The sequence below is a fragment of the Rutidosis leptorrhynchoides genome, chromosome 4 (assembly GCF_046630445.1).
Source record: "Rutidosis leptorrhynchoides isolate AG116_Rl617_1_P2 chromosome 4, CSIRO_AGI_Rlap_v1, whole genome shotgun sequence".
In the NCBI taxonomy this organism is placed as follows: domain Eukaryota; kingdom Viridiplantae; phylum Streptophyta; class Magnoliopsida; order Asterales; family Asteraceae; genus Rutidosis; species Rutidosis leptorrhynchoides.
In genome coordinates, this window is record NC_092336.1 from 80175299 (window position 1) to 80196237 (window position 20939).

Consider the following 20939-nt stretch of genomic DNA (forward strand, 5'->3'; position numbering starts at 1 on the left):
TTCTTCAATTTTCTTCATCTAATTGATCTCTCTCAAGTTCTATCTTCAAGTTCTAAGTGTTCTTCATAAATTCCAAAAGTTCTAGTTTCATAAAATCAAGAATACTTCCAAGATTGCAAGTTTACTTCCAAGTTTTCTAAATCCATTCCAAGTAATCATCCAAGATCAAGAAACCTTTGTTACTTACAGTAGGTTATCTTTCTAATACAAGGTAATAATCATATTTAAACTTTAATTCAATTTCTATAACTATAACAATCTTATTTCGAGTGGAAATCTTACTTGAAATTGTTTTCGTGTCATGATTCTGCTTCAAGAACTTTCAAGCCATCCAAGGATCCTTTGAAGCTAGATCCATTTTTCTCATTTCCAGTAGGTTTATCCAAGGAACTTGAGGTAGTAATGATGTTCATAACATCATTCGATTCATACATAAAAAGATGTCTTATTCAACGTTATAAACTTGTAATCACTAGAACATAGTTTAGTTAATTCTAAACTTGTTCGCAAATAAAGTTAATCCTTCTAACTAGACTTTTAAAATCAACTAAACACATGTTCTATATCTATATGATATGCTAACTTAATGATTTAAAACCTGGAAACACGAAAAACACTGTAAAACCGAATTTACGCCGTCGTAGTAACACCGCGGACTGTTTTGGGTTAGTTAATTAAAAACTATGATAAACTTTGATTTAAAAGTTGTTATTCTGGGAAAATGATTTTTATTATGAACATGAAACTATATCCAAAAATTATGGTTAAACTCAAAGTGGAAGTATGTTTTCTAAAATGGTCATCTAGACGTCGTTCTTTCGACTGAAATGACTACCTTTACAAAAACGATGTGTAACTTATTTTTCTGACTATAAACCTATACTTTTTCTGTTTAGATTCATAAAATAGAGTTTAATATGAAACCATAGCAATTTGATTCACTCAAAACGGATTTAAAATGAAGAAGTTATGGGTAAAACAAGATTGGATAATTTTTCTCATTTTAGCTACGTGAAAATTGGTAACAAATCTATTCCAACCATAACTTAATCAACTTGTATTGTATATTATGTAATCTTGAGATACCATAGACATTTATACAATGTTTCGACCTATCATGTCGACACATCTATATATATTTCGGAACAACCATAGACACTCTATATGTGAATGTTGGAGTTAGCTATACAGGGTTGAGGTTGATTCCAAAATATATATAGTTTGAGTTGTGATCAATACTGAGATACGTATACACTGGGTCGTGGATTGATTCAAGATAATATTTATCGATTTATTTCTATACATCTAACTGTGGACAACTAGTTGTAGGTTACTAACGAGGACAGCTGACTTAATAAACTTAAAACATCAAAATATATTAAAAGTGGTGTAAATATATTTTGAACATACTTTGATATATATGTATATATTGTTATAGGTTCGTGAATCAACCAGTGGCCAAGTCTTACTTTCTGACGAAGTAAAAATCTGTGAAAGTGAGTTATAGTCCCACTTTTAAAATCTAATATTTTTGGGATGAGAATACATGCAGGACAAGCAACGCTCGAGTGTGGGAATATTTGATAATGCTTGAGGACTATATTGCTTGAGGACAATATTGCTTGAGGACAATATTGCTTGAGGACTATATTGCTTGATAATGCTTGAGGACTATATTGCTTGAGGACTATATTTGATAACGCTCAAGTATTGTTATAGGTTCATGTATGTTTTTATTTCAAGTACTATATTGCTTGAGGACAAGCAACGCTCAAGTGTGGGAATATTTGATAATGCTAAAAACGAACATATATTTCATAGCATTATTCCTCAAGAAAGACAAGCTTTTAGTTGCAATTGTTCTATTTACAAGTGATATTCGTTTAAATAATAAAAGGTGAAGACAAAAGACAGATTCGACGAATTGAAGACGCAAACGACCAAAAAGCTCAAAAGTACAAAATACAATCAAAGAGGTTCCAATTATTAATAAGAAACGTCTCGAAATTACAAGAGTACAAGATTCAAAACGCAAAGTACAAGATATTAAATTATACGCAAGGACGTTCGAAAATCCGGAACCGGGACCAGAGTCAACTCTCAACGCTCGACGCAACGGGCTAAAAATTACAAGTTAACTATGTATATAAATATAATATAATATATAATTAATTATATAAATTATATATATATATATATATATATATATATATATATATATATATATATATATATATATATATATATATATATATATATATTATATTTATATAATAAACCGTCGGTAAACAAAGAGCCAGATGTGGTGAGCTGTGAAAACGATCTCCGCGACTCGCGGAGTTTGAAGAAGGAATGGGCCGCGAGTCGCGGAGCCCCAAAAATTGAAACTCCCTATAAAGCCCAACGAATTCTGATCAATTTTTTATCGAATATATCCATCCATCTATATACGTTATATTTATATTTATTTATATTTTAATTTTAATTTTAATTTTAATCCTAATAATAAGGGTATATTAGCGAATGTTGTAAGGGTGTAAGTCGAAATTCTGTCCGTGTAACGCTACGCTATTTTTAATCATTGTAAGTTATGTTCAACCTTTTTAATTTAATGTCTCGTAGCTAAGTTATTATTATGCTTATTTAATCCGAAGTAATCATGATGTTGGGCTAATATTTAAAATTGGGTAATTGGGCTTTGTACCATAATTGGGGTTTGGATAAAAGAACGACACTTGTGGAAATTAGACTATGGGCTATTAATGGGCTTTATATTTGTTTAACTAAATGATAGTTTGTTAATTTTAATATAAAGATTTACAATTGGACGTCCCTATAAATAACCATATACACTCAATCGGACACGATGGGCGGGGTATTTATATGTACGAATAATCGTTCATTTAACCGGACACGGGAATGGATTAATAGCCACTAGAATTATTAAAACAGGGGTGAAATTATGTACAAGGACACTTGGCATAATTGATAACAAAGTATTAAAACCTTGGGTTACACTCAGTCGACATTCTGGTGTAATTATTAAACAAAGTAATAAAACCTTGTTACAGTTTAAGTCCCCAATTAGTTGGAATATTTAACTTCGGGTATAAGGATAATTTGACGAGGACACTCGCACTTTATATTTATGACTGATGGACTGTTATGGACAAAAACCAGACGGACATATTAAATAATCCAGGACAAAGGACAATTAACCCATGGGCATAAAACTAAAATCAACACGTCAAACATCATGGTTACGGAAGTTTAAATAAGCATAATTCTTTTATTTCATATTTAATTGTATCGACCCCGACAAATCGTCAAGTGACGGCGTCGTCTACGTATGGTCCCATTACATGGTTATAAGTATATATGACAAAGTTTGACCGAAAATATGTCGCATACATTTCATAAAGGATGTTTCAATGTTTACAAAAGTAATTCCCAAGACAAGTACTTAACAAAAATTATTGTTCATACGAAACACGCGCGACATAGTTTAAAATAGCCAAAAAGACGCTCCACGTATGCAAGTATACTCGACATCCAATGCAAGTATCAAAAGTATGTGCGGAAGCATGTATCACCTAAGTTCAAGGACCTGAGAAAAACATAGAGAATCTGTCAACGAAAACGTTGGTGAAATCATAGGTTTAAATAAGTAAATGAGTAATAGTAAGTTGAACCACAAGATTTGCAACATCGATAAAGCCATAGTACATTTTAAAAGTTAATATTCACGAGCACCCAATTATCAAAGCTTAACGTTCCGTCCGTTGAATACCCCATCAATTAGTGCTAGAACAACACTGTTCCCGAAAATATATTTCATTCGTAAACGGTAGCGAACCGTTTGAATGAGGGTTTGTCAAACCCATATGGCCATATAACATAAGTTCTCGCTTACACCATCTGATGTAACTAATGATAATCGGATTGAGGATTTTCGTTCTAAACTCGTATGTAGAATGTTTGTTTTCCCGTTCTTGTGTTCACTTAGTTCAAAAGTATCGTTTATGTTTTCTCATCCCAAAAGTAAGTTTAAAAGAGTAAAAGTGGGACTATGATCTCACCTTGTATGCACGAACCAAAAAGTACTTCGACAAGTAACGTGTGCAAAGAACAATGCTAGTCTTGACCTAAACAAATAGGTTATATCAATTAACCGGTTACGACACAAGGTCGGGTGAAATGTGTTCAATTAGTCCTATGGCTCGTTACGACTCGAATAGTATAGCATGTGAATCACGTTGTCAAGTTTCATGCGAGAATCAAGTATAAAAGCATGTTAGAACGATTGTAATAAAGTTTGAGTTGACATTTCAAAACCTTACCATTAGAAAGGAAATCTTATTATGTTTCCAACGATATTTGATTCATCGAAAACGGAGTTACGGTCAAAAAGTTATGGCCAAAACAAGTTTGCTGAAGTTCGGATGAAACAGGCAATTGTCACGGCGCGACAAATTGCTCCGCGGCGCGACAAATGCCTATGTTGAAGGTCAGAAAGCTTGAAAAACATGTTCTAAAATCACCCTTTGGGCCACGGCGCGACAAATTGCTCCGCGGCGCGACAATGGCCGTGGCCTGGTCCCTGGCCTGTTTCACTTGTTCAAAGCTTGGTAAAATTTCAAACAAACGCAAAACTCAAACCGTAAACAATTAGGAAGCGTATCTTATACCGTTGGAAAGCTCTTTTGACAAGGAACACAACTAAACATGTTTCATCAAACAAAAACAACATTTTCCATAACCGATTTCTCGTCAAGTGATCGTTTAAAAGTCCATTTTCAAAGTTTCAAGTTCATCAATTGCATTTTAAGTTTCGGGAATCCAATTTACACATACGATATGCCGTTTCGAAGGTAATTAAGCATACATTACAACTAATCACTAACAATTAACATTCCATGGCATTCAAGCATCAAAAGTTCATGTCAAGAACTATCAAACCCTAGTCAAACATCACAAAATCAATATTCATGTTTTTGAAGTTTTCTTAATCAACCTACGCATCAAAACGAAGCTAGTGATACTAGTAACACAATTAAAACATGCACTTTAACAATCTAACAACATTAACTCATCCAAAATCAAGGATTAAGCAAACCCATTTCAAGTTCATGCTAGTTACTCCAAAAACAACAAATCGAGCAAACCAAACATATATTCATGTTAGACTTGAGCCATAGACACTAACTAACACCATTTCAAATCAAAAACACGAATTTAGAGAAATCTAGAGTTTTAGAAATGTTACCCAAACGAGATGAAGTTGGTATCAAATTGTAGAGGATGAAGAGAGGATTCCAAATATGTAATTTGTTTTGTTGTAAGCCTCCTAAATCGAATTTAGATGATGAATGATTGAATTGGGTGTTGTGTGTGTGTGTTCTTGCTAGAGAGAAAGAGAGATGAGGGAGATGGATGGAAATGGATGGAGGAGGTGAAGTGGTTGACTAGTTGACCTAGTCACCACTTTGCCCACTTGTCAACTTAAGTCCCTCATGTTTGTAGTCGGGTGCGGGAATTAACCAAACGAATATTTTTAAAACGCTCGAGTAAACGGGTGATGTCAAAATTAAATAGCGGGAATATAATGAACGTTACTCACGGAAACTATTAATTTAAATACGAAAGATTATGTTTTTTTTTTTTTTTTAAAAGAAAAAAAAGACGGTGTTAAAATTAAATTTAACGGAAAAACGCGGGATGTTACATTATCCACACCTCAAAAGAAATTTCGTCCCGAAATTTAGTTGGAAGTAGTAGTTGTTGAATCTTCCTCGAGATCTTGCGTTTCCGAATTCACGAATAGATGAGGATACTTCCTTTGCATTTGATCTTGTCTTTCCCAAGTAAACTCGGGTCCTCTTTTGGCATTCCAACGAACCTTGACAATCGGGATTCGGCTTTGTTTCAATGTCTTGACGGAGGTGTCCACAATTTCAACCGGTTCCTCCACAAAATGTAGTTTGTCATCAATAGTAAGTTCTTCGAGAGGGATGATGATATCGGGTTCGGCAAGGCACTTTTTCAAGTTAGATACATGGAAGGTAGGATGAACGGAGTTCAATTGAGGCGGAAGATCTAAACGATAAGCAACGGTTCCAATACGCTCCAAGATTTCGAAAGGACCAATATACCGCGGATTTAGCTTCCCGCGTTTCCCAAAACGGATTACACCCTTCCAAGGTGCGACTTTTAACATTACTCGGTCACCGACTTGAAATTCAAGATAGTTGCGTCGTTTGTCGGTATAGCTCTTTTGACGACTTCGGGCCGTCCTAAGCCTATCTCGGATTTGAAGAATCTTCTCGGTTGTTTCGTGAATGAGTTCGGGCCCGGAAATTTGCACGTCACCCACTTCGGCCCAACAAAGAGGAGAGCGACATTTTCGACCATACAACACTTCAAAAGGTGCGGCCTTAATACTCGTGTGTTAACTATTGTTGTAAGAGAATTCGGCGAGAGGTAAGTGATTGTCCCAAGCTTTTCCAAAATCAACAACGCAGGCTCGTAACATATCCTCTAAGGTTTGTATTGTACGTTCACTTTGCCCATCGGTTTGGGGATGATATGCGGTACTCATATCTAAACGCGTCCCCAACGCTTCTTGTAACGTACGCCAAAATCTAGAAACGAAACGACCATCTCGGTCGGAGATAATCGATAAAGGTACACCGTGTCGGGCTACAATCTCTTTAATGTATAGTCGTGCAAGTTTCTCCATTTTGTCGGTCTCTTTCATGGCGAGAAAGTGCGCGGATTTGGTGAGGCGATCGACAATGACCCAAATAGTATCATAACCGCCTGACGTTTTTGGTAGTTTGGTGATAAAATCCATCGTGATCCTTTCCCACTTCCATTGCGGGATCTCGGGTTGTTGAAGTAACCCGGACGGTCTTTGATGTTCGGCTTTGACTTTAGCGCAAGTCAAACATTTGGCAACGTAAGTAGCGACTTCCTTTTTGATGTTCGGCCACCAATATCGTTCTTTAAGGTCGTGGTACATCTTATTGGCGCCGGGATGAATCGAGTATCGCGATTTGTGGGCTTCGTCTAGGATGAGGTTTCGTAAGTCGCCATATCTAGGCACCCAAATTCTTCCGGCGTAATATCGAAGTCCGGTCTCCTTAACTTCGAATCGGGAGACGAGAATGTTTAAAAGTTCGCGTGCGATGTTGTTGTCTTTAAGAGCCTCCTCTTGAGCTACCCGAATTTGGCTATTAAGGTTGGAGTGGATGGTGATGTTTAAAGCTCGGACACGAAGAGGCACCGCTCTTTCCTTTCGACTTAAGGCATCGGCCACTACATTTGCCTTTCCGGGGTGATAACGAAGCTCGCAATTATAATCGTTCAAGGTCTCAATCCACCTTCGTTGTCTCATGTTTAGTTGCTTTTGATCGAAGATATGTTGGAGACTTTTGTGATCGGTAAAGATGGTACTTTTGGTACCAAGAAGATGATGTCTCCATAACTTAAGTGCAAAGATGACGGCACCGAGTTCAAGATCATGTGTCGTGTAGTTTCGTTCATGGACTTTGAGTTGTCGAGAGGCATAAGCAATGACTTTCTTTCGTTGCATTAATACGCATCCATAACCGTTTTTCGAGGCATCACAATATACAACAAAATCATCATTGCCTTCGGGAAGTGACAAGATAGGAGCGGTGGTTAGCTTAGTTTTCAAGATTTGAAAAGCAGTTTCTTGTTCGGATGTCCAAACGAATTTTCGTTCCTTGTGAGTTAACGCGGTTAGAGGGCGAGCGATTAAGGAGAAATCCTTGATGAATTTACGATAGTATCCGGTGAGACCCAAGAATTGACGAATTTGAGTAGGAGTAGTAGGAGTCTCCCATTTACTAATGGCTTCGATTTTTGCGGGATCGACTTTAATGCCTTGATCACTTACAACATGACCGAGGAATTGAACTTCCTTCAACCAAAATTCACACTTGGAAAACTTGGCATAGAGTTGTTCTTTTCTCAAGAGTTCAAGCACGAGTCGGAGATGTTCTTTGTGTTCCTCTTCGTTTTTAGAATAGATCAAAATATCATCGATGAACACGATAACGAATTTGTCGAGGTAAGGTTTGCACACGCGGTTCATGAGATCCATGAACACCGCCGGTGCGTTAGTGAGACCGAAAGGCATGACAAGGAATTCATAACTACCATAACGAGTCCGGAAAGCGGTTTTGGAGACATCTTCCCCTTTAACCCTTAGTTGATGATAACCCGAACGGAGATCGATTTTTGAGTATACACGAGAACCTTGTAGTTGATCAAAAAGGTCATCAATGCGAGGAAGAGGATATCGGTTCTTAACCGTCAATTTGTTTAGTTCACGATAATCAATGCACATTCGTAGGGATCCGTCTTTCTTCTTGACGAACAAAATCGGAGCGCCCCATGGTGAATGGCTAGGTTGAATGAAACCACGGTCAAGTAACTCTTGGATTTGACTTTGTAATTCTTGTAATTCGGATGGAGCGAGTCTATACGGTGCACGCGCTACGGGTGCGGCTCCTGGAATAAGATCGATTTGAAATTCAACCGGTCGATGAGGTGGAAGACCCGGTAATTCGTCGGGAAATACATCGGAAAAGTCACTAACAATTGGCACATCTTCGATGAGCTTTTCGTCAGCCTCGACTTTCTTAACGTGAGCAAGAATCGCGAAACAACCCTTGCGAAGTAGCTTTCGAACTTTAAGGCACGAAACGAGATTGAGTCCGGTGCAATTTTTGTCACCATAGACAATCAATGGTTCACCATTCTCGATAGGAATTCGGATTGCGTGAAGATCGCAAAGAATGTGAGATTTATTTTTGACCATCCAATTCATACCGATTATTACATCAAAGCTCCCTAGTTCCATGGGTATCAAGTCAATTTCAAATTCATTACCCAAAATGTTTAAAGTACACCCCCGGTAATACGTGTCGGCACTTAAGAGTTTTCCGTCGGCCACTTCGATAGAATAAGTAGTATCTAAGGGGTGTGGTGGAGTGCAAAGAGTAGGAGCCAAAGTCTTAGACACAAAACATTTATCGGCACCCGAATCGAATAAGCAAGTAACATAAGTGTTGTTGAGAAGAAACGTACCCGTGACTAGTTCATTGTCATCTCGGGCTTCCTCGGTGTTGATGTTAAAGGCTCGGCCTCGGTTGTTGGGGTTGGCTTTCTTCTTCGGGCATTCGTTCTTATAATGGCCTGTTTGGCCACATTCATAACAAGTGACCGTTTTTGGAGGATTGGGCCCCTTTCGAGCGACGGGGGCGGTGCTTGTGCAATTGTTGGCCCTATGACCAACTCCTTGGCAACGGTGACAAATTAGCTTGTTACATTTGCCGTAATGATGTTTGTGGCACTTGTTGCACAAAGGTAAGTTTCCGACATAACCCTTCTTGCCGTCGTTGTTGAAGGGCTTTTTGGTGAAGGTGTTGTTGTTGTAGTTAGTTGATGGAGTGGCTTCCCATTTTCTTTTGTTGCCACCCGACTTGTCCTCGGCCTTAGGAGCCGGTACTACGATTTTGTCAACCGTCTCAATTAATTGGCGAGCCATGTTCATAGCGGCTTGATGAGTAGTGGGTTTGGATGACATCACCCCTTGTTTGATGCTTTTTGGAAGACCGAGCATGTAGAGCTCAATCCTTTGAGATTCGGGGTTAACAAGGTTAGGACACATCAAGGATAGTTCGGCGAAGCGTTGATTATAAGCCTTAAGATCGTTTCCGACCGCTTTCAAAGCTCTTAGTTCTTCCTCGAGCTTTCGGGTTTCTTCGCGCGGAAAGTATTCGACAATCATCTTTTCCTTCAAATCGGCCCAAGAGAGGGCATGAGCTTCATCGGTACCCACCGATTGAACATAGGTGTTCCACCAAGTGAGAGCAACACCGGAGAATGTGTGGGTGGAGTATTTGACCTTGTCTTGATCCCGACAACCGCTTATGCTAAAGACGGCCTCGGTTTGTTCAAACCAACGAGTAAGCACAACCGGTCCACCGGTTCCATCATAAGTGTGAGGTTTGCACCCCATGAAAGCTTTGTAGGAGCATCCCTCGTTTGAGTTACCGGCCCCATTGTTGTTGTTGTTGTTGTGGTTGTTGTTATTGTTATTGTTGTTGGAAGAGTGACCGGCCATGGCCGCATCTACGGCGGTAGCTATCATCCGTTCGAGAGCTTGTTCGGGAGTTTCATTGCGGCGTACACGACGAGGGGCCATTGTTCCTTCAAAACAAAAGAATACCGTTGGTTAGTATTCTAAATAATACTAACCGTGATATGGGATAAAGATAGAGAGAAAATTATCCTTGACCCGCCTTAAATTCTTTATGTCATAATGTCGGAACGTCCATGTGAATCACCGTAATATAATCCCGGAAATTATATTACCCTGATTCTCATGTGCATTTAACATTACTTCATAAAGTCAAGGTGGCGCATCAACAAAATTTATCAACGTAAGACCAAGATCGAATACGAGTTAGATATGATAGAAGAGTTCGAGTATAAATGCACAATTTGTCAAATAATTCCTACTTCAGTCTATATGCCGGTTGTAGTCTAGATTCACCTATGTACCCTATGACTCGGGGTGGACACAAATGAACTCTAAATCCCTACAACCAAGGCTCTGATACCACTTGTAGCGACCCCGACAAATCGTCAAGTGACGGCGTCGTGTACGTATGGTCCCATTACATGGTTATAAGTATATATGACAAAGTTTGACCGAAAATATGTCGCATACATTTCATAAAGGATGTTTCAATGTTTACAAAAGTAATTCCCAAGACAAGTACTTAACAAAAATTATTGTTCATACGAAACACGCGCGACATAGTTTAAAATAGCCAAAAAGACGCTCCACGTATGCAAGTATACTCGACATCCAATGCAAGTATCAAAAGTATGTGCGGAAGCATGTATCACCTAAGTTCAAGGACCTGAGAAAAACATAGAGAATCTGTCAACGAAAACGTTGGTGAAATCATAGGTTTAAATAAGTAAATGAGTAATAGTAAGTTGAACCACAAGATTTGCAACATCGATAAAGCCATAGTACATTCTAAAAGTTAATATTCACGAGCACCCAATTATCAAAGCTTAACGTTCCGTCCGTTGAATACCCCATCAATTAGTGCTAGAACAACACTGTTCCCGAAAATATATTTCATTCGTAAACGGTAGCGAACCGTTTGAATGAGGGTTTGTCAAACCCATATGGCCATATAACATAAGTTCTCGCTTACACCATCTGATGTAACTAATGATAATCGGATTGAGGATTTTCGTTCTAAACTCGTATGTAGAATGTTTGTTTTCCCGTTCTTGTGTTCACTTAGTTCAAAAGTATCGTTTATGTTTTCTCATCCCAAAAGTAAGTTTAAAAGAGTAAAAGTGGGACTATGATCTCACCTTGTATGCACGAACCAAAAAGTACTTCGACAAGTAACGTGTGCAAAGAACAATGCTAGTCTTGACCTAAACAAATAGGTTATATCAATTAACCGGTTACGACACAAGGTCGGGTGAAATGTGTTCAATTAGTCCTATGGCTCGTTACGACTCGAATAGTATAGCATGTGAATCACGTTGTCAAGTTTCATGCGAGAATCAAGTATAAAAGCATGTTAGAACGATTGTAATAAAGTTTGAGTTGACATTTAAAAACCTTACCATTAGAAAGGAAATCTTATTACGTTTCCAACGATATTTGATTCATCGAAAACGGAGTTACGGTCAAAAAGTTATGGCCAAAACAAGTTTGCTGAAGTTCGGATGAAACAGGCAATTGTCACGGCGCGACAAATGCCTATGTTGAAGGTCAGAAAGCTTGAAAAACATGTTCTAAAATCACCCTTTGGGCCACGGCGCGACAAATTGCTCCGCGGCGCGACAATGGCCGTGGCCTGGTCCCTGGCCTGTTTCACTTGTTCAAAGCTTGGTAAAATTTCAAACAAACGCAAAACTCAAACCGTAAACAATTAGGAAGCGTATCTTATACCGTTGGAAAGCTCTTTTGACAAGGAACACAACTAAACATGTTTCATCAAACAAAAACAACATTTTCCATAACCGATTTCTCGTCAAGTGATCGTTTAAAAGTCCATTTTCAAAGTTTCAAGTTCATCAATTGCATTTTAAGTTTCGGGAATCCAATTTACACATACGATATGCCGTTTCGAAGGTAATTAAGCATACATTACAACTAATCACTAAAAATTAACATTCCATGGCATTCAAGCATCAAAAGTTCATGTCAAGAACTATCAAACCCTAGTCAAACATCACAAAATCAATATTCATGTTTTTGAAGTTTTCTTAATCAACCTACGCATCAAAACGAAGCTAGTGATACTAGTAACACAATTAAAACATGCACTTTAACAATCTAACAACATTAACTCATCCAAAATCAAGGATTAAGCAAACCCATTTCAAGTTCATGCTAGTTACTCCAAAAACAACAAATCGAGCAAACCAAACATATATTCATGTTAGACTTGAGCCATAGACACTAACTAACACCATTTCAAATCAAAAACACGAATTTAGAGAAATCTAGAGTTTTAGAAATGTTACCCAAACGAGATGAAGTTGGTATCAAATTGTAGAGGATGAAGAGAGGATTCCAAATATGTAATTTGTTTTGTTGTAAGCCTCCTAAATCGAATTTAGATGATGAATGATTGAATTGGGTGTTGTGTGTGTGTGTTCTTGCTAGAGAGAAAGAGAGATGAGGGAGATGGATGGAAATGGATGGAGGAGGTGAAGTGGTTGACTAGTTGACCTAGTCACCACTTTGCCCACTTGTCAACTTAAGTCCCTCATGTTTGTAGTCGGGTGCGGGAATTAACCAAACGAATATTTTTAAAACGCTCGAGTAAACGGGTGATGTCAAAATTAAATAGCGGGAATATAATGAACGTTACTCACGGAAACTATTAATTTAAATACGAAAGATTATGTTTTTTTTTTTTTAAAAGAAAAAAAAGACGGTGTTAAAATTAAATTTAACGGAAAAACGCGGGATGTTACATTAATTTCCTTTATTTTATATTTAATTGCACTTCTAATTATCGCATTTTTATTGTTATTGTATTTAATTGCACTTTTAATTATCGTACTTTTTAATTATCGCAAGTTTATTTTATCGCACTTTTATTATTCGCAATTTCATTATCGTTATTTACTTTACGCTTTAAATTAAGTCTTGTATTTATTTATTATTTTACATTTGGTTTTAACCGCGACTAAAGCTTTAAAATCGACAAACCGGTCATTAAACGGTAAAAACCCCCTTCATAATAATAATATTACTTATATATATATTTGTATTTTTATAAAAGTAAACTAATATAGAATTAAGCTTTGTTTAAAGATTTTCCCTGTGGAACGAACCGGACTTACTAAAAACTACACTACTGTACGATTAGGTACACTGCCTATAAGTGTTGTAGCAAGGTTTAAGTATATCCATTCTCTAAATAAATAAATATCTTGTGTAAAATTGTATTGTATTTAATAGTATTTCCTGCTAAAATATAAAGCTATTTTATATACACCTCGCATAACATCAAGTTATTTTTGGCGCCGCTGCCGGGGAACAATCTAGCTTAAAAGTCGGAAGCGCAACGCTACATAAAAAAAAAGATTTTTATTTTTAGTTTACTTTTATTAAAATTCACTTTTGTAAAAATACATTTTTAATTATTCGAAAATATAAAAAGAAAAACAAAAATTTATATATTTTTAAGATTTTATTAAATATTTAAGTTTTATAAAGTTTCTTTATTTTTATTTTATAAAAATATAAGTTTTTATTATATAAATATTTTAGATTTTAAAACAGAAAACAGAAAAAAATATAAAATAAAAAAAAACGCGTCAAATTTTAAACTGTACCTGAGTTGAAAATTGGAACCCCGCGACTCGCGGAGTTTGCTGCTTGGAATACCGCAACTCGCGGAGCCACCCTGACACTGACAGAAACCCTAATCAGCATTTATTACGGGTAATTATTAATTATTATTATTAATAAACCCTAATTACTTAATTATTAATATAATTAGTTTAAGTTTTTAAATTAAATTGTATTTTAAATTTTAATTAGTTTTATTATATATATAAATTAATAGTTTTATAGAATAAATAATATAAAAATTGTATTTTTATAAAAATTGTATTTTTACAACTTTTAGTTTATTTTTATATTTTGTCCCTTTTTAATCGTTTTAGCGTAATATTTGTATTTTTAGCTCATATTTAGTTTTAAACTTAGTTTTTGCCATAGTTATTTTTACTTCTAGATTTTTAGGCTTTGCCGTAGAATTCCTTAAGTGCTTTTTCTTTAGACTAAGATTTAGGTACTTTAGAATTTTGCGACGCCTTTTTAAGTTTTAGTTTCTTTTTAAGTTATTTCCATTTGGGATTTAGTTTTTCCTGTAAGCTTTAATATTTTTAGACGACTTTTACCTATGTATCAATTATCATTCCAATTAGTAATCTCAATTTGCGATTATAATTTTAAGTTAGTTGTAGTAATAAGGTTAGGTTAGTCAAGTGTTTTTAAGTGTTATAAGTTTCTTTTATTTTTCCGTCACCTTTTATTTTTCAACCATTTTTCTTTTTCGACCTTTTTCGACGAACTCTTTTTCTTTCTTATTTCTCGCTATTCTAGTTTTAGGACATAGATTTTTATTCTACTTCTTATCTAAATTTCTTAAAATTACGAAAATTTATTTTAAGTGGTTAAATTGATAGACATCAAAATTTTCTGGTTCGTAGTAATAGTTGGATTTGTATGTGGACCGAGTTATTGGAGCCAAACAGTCCTCAATTATATTGAGACCAAACGAATCCTGCCCCTCTGCTGCATCTTTTGGCTATTCGAAACGTGGGCAAAATCAGAAAAGTCTATTGATTGGATAACTTATTATAATTTTTCTTTCCTTTTAAAAACTAATAGGATATTCAGTGAATGCACCGAGCAAGACGTTCACCACCTTTTGTACGTTCACCACCTGTAACTAGATCAAGACATTTAGCAAATATTACTGCTGTTGATTTTTCTTTAGAATCGTCATCCAGTCGACCAAGTACTCCAGTTCAAATTTCCGATAATCCATTTTTTGAACCCGACCTCACAATTGAGAATCCGGAGAATATTCAGGGACGATTCATAGATCCTGAACCATTAAATTTTCCTTCGGAACCACCAATCATTCAAACAGAGATTGTTGAGGAACGAACCATTAAATCAGAATCCTCTAGTGATTCCGATTCAACAAATTCAATTATGGAGAATCTGGAACCTTTAAGTATGGAAGACCGAATGAGAGATAAACGGACTGGCCAAGGTCACGCAATTACTCATCCAGACATTAATGCGCCAGATTATGAAATCAAAGGACAAATTCTACACATGGTGACTAATCAATGCCAATTTAGTGGTGCGCCGAAGGAAGATCCAAATGAACATTTACGTACCTTTAATAGGATCTGCACACTATTTAAAATCCGAGAAGTAGAGGATGAACAGATATATCTCATGTTATTTCCCTGGACTTTAAAGGGAGAAGCCAAAGATTGGTTGGAATCGTTACCTGAAGGGGCGATCGATACATGGGATGTTTTAGTTGAAAAATTTCTTAAACAATTCTTTCCTGTATCTAAAGCCGTAAGACTTCAAGGAGAAATTGTTACATTCACACAGAAGCCAAATGAAACTCTATATGAGGCTTGGACAAGATTTGGAAAGTTATTGAGAGGATGTCCTCAACATGGTTTAGATACCTGTCAAATAGTACAAATATTCTACCAAGGATGTGACATCACTACAAGAAAAGACATAGATATAGCATCTGGTGGTTCTATTATGAAGAAAACCGAAACTGATGCTTACAAAATTATTGATAACACTACTTCCCACTCACATGAGTGGCACCAAGAAAAAGATATCGTTAGATCATCTAAAGCAGCTAGAGCCGATTATAGCCATGACTTAGATTCCATTTCCGCAAAGATAGATGCTGTCGAGAGACGAACGGAAAAGATGACTAAAGATATTCACTCAATACGAATTAGTTGTGAGCAGTGTGGAGGACCACATTTGACAAAAGATTGTCTCAGTATTGAATTAACAATGGAACAAAGAGAGAATATTTCATACATAAACCAAAGGCCTGGAAATAATTATCAGAATAATTATCAACCGCCAAGACCTATTTACAATCAAAATCAGAACTATAACCGAAATATTCCATACAACAACCAACAAGGTCCTAGCAATCAACAAGTATCCAATAATACTTACAACCAGCAAAGACCTAATTTTCAAAACAAACCACCACAACAAACCGATGATAAAAAGCCGAATTTAGAAGATATGATGACGAAGCTAGTTGAAACTCAAACGCAGTTTTTCACATCTCAGAAACAAACTAATGAACAAAATGCTCAAGCATTTAGAAATCAACAAGCTTCTATTCAAAATCTGGAACAAGAAGTAAGTAACCTAGCAAGGTTAATAGGTGAAAAAAAACCTGGAAGTCTACCTAGTGATACAAATGCTAACCCCCGGAATGAAACAGCTAAAGTCATTACCACAAGAAGTGGTACAACACTTAAACCACCTGAAATACTTGTAACTTCTGATGAAGCTATTCCTACTCCACAAGAACCACAACCTGAACAAGATAAGGAAAAAGAACCGGTAGTTGAAAAGGTTAATGAAGATAACACAGTTAAGGCTAAACCTTATGTTAAACCATACCAACCACCACTTCCTTACCCGAGTAAAATGAAGAAAGAAAAACTTGAAGCCGAGCAATCCAAATTCTTGGATATGTTTAAACAGATAAATGTAAATCTTCCTTTCATTGATGTGATTTCAGGAATGCCTAGATATGCTAAATTCTTGAAAGATCTGATCACGAATAGAAAGAAAATGGAAGAACTCTCGGCCGTTACTGTGAATGCTAATTGTTCAGCAGTACTGTTGAATAAGATACCAGAAAAACTATCTGATCCAGGAAGTTTCACAATTCCATGTTTTCTGGGTAGTCTTAGTTCAATAGAAGCATTGGCAGACTTAGGTGCTAGTATAAATTTAATGCCGTATTCACTATACGCTAAACTAGACCTTGGAGAATTGAAACCAACTAGAATAAGTATACAACTAGCTGATCGATCAATAAAATATCCTAGAGGGATAATGGAGAACATGCTAGTTAAAGTTGGTACTTTAGTATTTCCAGTAGATTTTGTTGTTCTGGACATGGAAGAAGATTCTCAAGTTCCTCTCATATTAGGAAGACCATTCTTAAACACGGCTAAAGCAATGATAGACGTATTCGGTAAGAAACTGACCCTAAGTATAGAGGACGAGAGTGTTACCTTTTCAGTTGATAAAGCAATGCAACAACCGCAATCTGCAGATGATACATGTTATTATATTCAAACTATAGATGCACATACAGAATTATTAGAAGAATTTTCAGAATTACAAGGAACGGGAGAATGTTCTTTAGGAGAAGGTAATGAACCAATTGATGAAGTTGAAATGTTAGCTACACTTATAGCTAATGGATATGAACCAACAACAGAAGAAATTCAAATGCTAAAAGAAGAAGACAGATATCGATATAAATCATCAATAGAAGAACCTCCGAAATTAGAGTTAAAGCCACTTCCAAACCATTTGGAATACGCTTATTTACATGGTGAATCTGAATTACCTGTAATAGTATCGTCTTCTCTTACTGAAAATGAGAAATCACAACTCATTTCTGTGTTGAAAGCTCATAAACCAGGCATTGCATGGAAGATTCATGATACTAAAGGAATAAGTCCTTCGTATTGCACACATAAAATCCTTATGGAAGAAGGTCATAAAACGTATGTGCAACGCCAACGAAGACTAAATCCTAATATGCAAGATGTAGTTAAGAAAGAGATTATTAAACTGCTAGATGCAGGTTTGATATATCCAATCTCTGATAGTCCATGGGTAAGCCCAGTTCAATGCGTGCCTAAGAAGGGTGGCATGACTGTCATTACAAATGAGAAAAATGAGCTTATTCCTACTAGGACTGTAACAGGATGGCGTGTGTGTATTGATTATAGAAAATTAAATGACGTCACCAGAAAAGATCACTTTCCCTTACCTTTCATTGATCAAATGTTGGAAAGATTAGCCGGAAATAGTTACTATTGTTTTCTAGATGGATTTTCCGGATATTTTCAAATTCCAATAGCACCCGAAGATCAAGAGAAAATCACATTCACGTGCCCTTATGGTACTTTTACTTACAAACGCATGCCATTTGGACTTTGCAACGCCCCTGCAACCTTTCAAAGGTGTATGATGGCGATTTTTCATGACATGATAGAAGAATGCATGGAAGTTTTCATGGATGACTTTTCAGTCTTCGGTGATATATTTGAATCATGTCTAGCTAATCTGGAACGAATGCTTATTAGATGCGAATAATCAAATCTAGTACTTAATTGGGAGAAATGCCATTTCATGGTTAAAGAAGGCATCGTTCTTGGACATAAAATTTCAAAAGAAGGAATTGAAGTGGATAGAGCTAAAGTAGATGTAATTGCTAAAATTCCACATCCCACCAATGTTAGAGGAGTTAGGAGTTTTCTAGGGCATGCCGGTTTTTACCGACGTTTCATAAAAGATTTTTCTAAATTTGCCACTCCTATGAATAAACTCCTAGAAAAGGATGCTCCATTCATCTTTTCAGATGAATGTATCAAATCTTTTAATATTCTTAAAGAGAAACTCACTAATGCGCCGATCATGATAACCCCAAATTGGAATCTACCATTTGAACTAATGTGCGATGCAAGTGATTTTGCAATGGGAGCCGTTTTAGGACAAAGGATTGAAAAATGATTTCAACCTATATATTATGCTAGTAAGACGTTACAAGGAGCACAAACGAACTATACAACTACTGAAAAAGAACTCCTTGCTATTGTCTTTGCTTTTGACAAATTTCGATCATATCTCGTTCTAGCAAAAACGGTGGTTTATACCGTCCATTCTGCTCTTAGATACCTATTTTCGAAACAAGATGCTAAACCAAGATTAATCCGTTGGATCTTACTCTTACAAGAGTTCAATATTGAAATCCGAGATAAAAGAGGAGCAGAAAATCTCGCCGCTGATCATCTTTCTCGACTTGAAAATCCCGCATTAGAAGTTCTAAATGAATCGGACATACAAGACAACTTTCCTGATGAATATCTATTGAAGATAGATTATAAAGAAATTCCATGGTTTGCAGACTATGCAAATTACTTATTTTGTGGATTCCTTGAAAAAGGATTATCGTACCAAAAACGAAAAAAATTCTTCAGTGATATAAAACACTATTTCTGGGAAGATCCACATTTGTTTAAAAGTTGTCCAGATGGAATAATACGCCGATGTGTATTCGGAGATGAAGCCAGTAAAATATTAAACCATTGTCACACAGGACCAACAGGAGGGCATTATGGGCCTCAACTAACAGCAAGAAAAGTTTATGATGCTGGATTCTATTGGCCTACAATTTACAAAGACGCACACCTTCTTTGCAAATCCTGTGATGCTTGTCAAAGGGCCGGAAAAATAAGTCAACGTGATGAAATGCCACAAAATGTCATCCAAGTATGTGAAGTATTTGACATTTGGGGTATTGACTTTATGGGTCCATTTCCAAAATCTCATAATAATCTCTATATTCTCGTAGCCATTGATTATGTATCTAAATGGGCGGAAGCACAAGCTCTCCCAACTAACGATGCACGTGTTGTAGTCAATTTTTTAAAACATCTTTTTGCAAGGTTTGGAACACCGAAAGCTTTAATAAGTGATCGGGGAACTCATTTCTGTAATAATCAACTTGAAAAAGTTTTTAAAAGATATGGAGTAACTCATAAAATCTCCACTGCTTATCATCCACAAACAAGTGGACAAGTTGAAAATACCAACCGAGCTTTAAAACGTATTCTAGAGAAAACCGTAGGATCAAATCCGAAGGAATGGTCCATTAAATTGGAGGATGCACTCTGGACTTTTAGAACAGCCTACAAAACTCCAATTGGAACCACACCTTTTAGACTTGTTTATGGAAAAGCATGTCATCTTCCAGTAGAAATTGAACACAAAGCATTTTGGGCTTTGAAGACATGTAATCTTGATTTACATGAAGCTGGACGTCTACGATTAAATCAATTAAATGAATTAGAAGAATTAAGACATGAAGCGTACGAAAATTCGTTGATCTATAAGGAAAGAACGAAGAAATGGCATGATAAAAGAATCAGAACTTCAAAAGAATTTAAGGAAGGAGATAGAGTTCTTCTTTTCAATTCACTATTCAAGCTATTTCCTGAAAAATTGAAATCAAGATGGTCTGGACCATTCATAGTTAAAAGAGTTTTTCCATACGGAACAGTAGAATTGATAAATTCAGATGGGATTGAATTTAAAGTTAATGGTCACAGAGTTAAACACTACATAGATAGTCTGATGGAAGTCGACAATAAAGTTAATCACAATTTCTACACCACAGCTAACTAAGTGTGGGGAGAATCAAGTCTTTAAAGGATAATATGTATTTCTGTTAGAGTTAGATTGTCTGTTTTCGTGTAGTTCTCGAAAATAGAACCCGAATGGTCTTTCCCTAGCAGACCCTAAAGAACTAGTCTTCTCCCCCCATTCTGAATTTTTATTTTTTTTAGGTTTTTACAAAATGAAGACTGCCTGTGAACTAAACCATGGTCTAATGCTACACGCTTTGATCACTAAACGTAATAATGACACACTACCAAGTGAAATAGTATCAGTAATCAGAGAAAGATTGGACGGAGTAAGAAAAGAATCCAGATGCGAAGATAATAAGTTACAATTTGGTAAA

At 36.2% G+C, this 20939-nt stretch overlaps 1 non-coding gene across 1 annotated transcript; it reads right to left on the minus strand.

The window, feature by feature from the left end:
- Window positions 1–15700: 15700 nt before the first annotated feature.
- On the minus strand, window positions 15701–15807 carry LOC139846242 (small nucleolar RNA R71). Its single transcript, XR_011758970.1, has one exon. It is a non-coding gene; the product is annotated as a small nucleolar RNA R71 (small nucleolar RNA).
- Window positions 15808–20939: the final 5132 nt, after the last annotated feature.